This window comes from Calidris pugnax, unplaced genomic scaffold (genome assembly GCF_001431845.1).
Source record: "Calidris pugnax isolate Ruff unplaced genomic scaffold, ASM143184v1 scaffold245, whole genome shotgun sequence".
NCBI lineage: Eukaryota > Metazoa > Chordata > Aves > Charadriiformes > Scolopacidae > Calidris > Calidris pugnax.
Window position 1 is genome coordinate 256683 of NW_015090982.1, and position 519 is coordinate 257201.

At 70.1% G+C, this 519-nt stretch overlaps 1 protein-coding gene and 1 long non-coding RNA gene across 2 annotated transcripts in view; one reads left to right on the forward strand and one right to left on the reverse strand.

Annotated features, from left to right (window-relative positions):
• USP49 (ubiquitin specific peptidase 49) overlaps positions 1 to 519 on the forward strand; it is a 25411-nt gene that overhangs the window by 17415 nt on the left and 7477 nt on the right. The window lies entirely within an intron of this gene.
• Positions 1 to 519, reverse strand: part of LOC106894813 — a 1850-nt gene extending 1331 nt beyond the window's left edge. The window contains exon 1 of the long non-coding RNA XR_001413314.1: positions 388 to 519. This is a non-coding gene — a long non-coding RNA (uncharacterized LOC106894813). The remainder of the gene's footprint in view (positions 1 to 387) is intronic.

The window sequence follows — 519 nt, forward strand, 5'->3', positions numbered from 1 at the left end:
GTGAGGGTGGTGAGAGCCTGGCCCAGGTTGCCCCGAGAAGCTGTGGCTGCCCCATCCCTGGAGGGGTTCAAGGGCAGGTTGGATGGGGCTTGGAGCAGCCTGGTGTGGTGGGAGGTGTCCCTGCCCAGGGCAGGGGGTGGGACTGGGGGGGCTTTACGGTCCCTTCCCACCCAAACCCCTCTGTGATGACCCCGTATTCCGACACCTCACTGGTGCCATCCCCTTCCCGGGGGGTTGACGTGCTCTGGAGGGTTCTGCCAGCGGGAGGGCACTCGGGAGCGATCCCCCCGCCTGGGGCACCCAGAGCCGGGGACGAGCGTTCCCGCCCGGTGCGGCGGCAGCGGCAGCCCCGGGAGACCCCTCGTCCCTGCGCCCCCCCCGACTCACCGCCGCTACGGGACGGGCTGCGGGGCCATCAGGTCGATGTCCGTCAGGTTCCGGGCGACCCAGACTCCAGCGGCGAACAGCCCCAGGTTGACCAGCAGGTTCCTGCCAGACAAACCGGTAACGTCGGCTCCC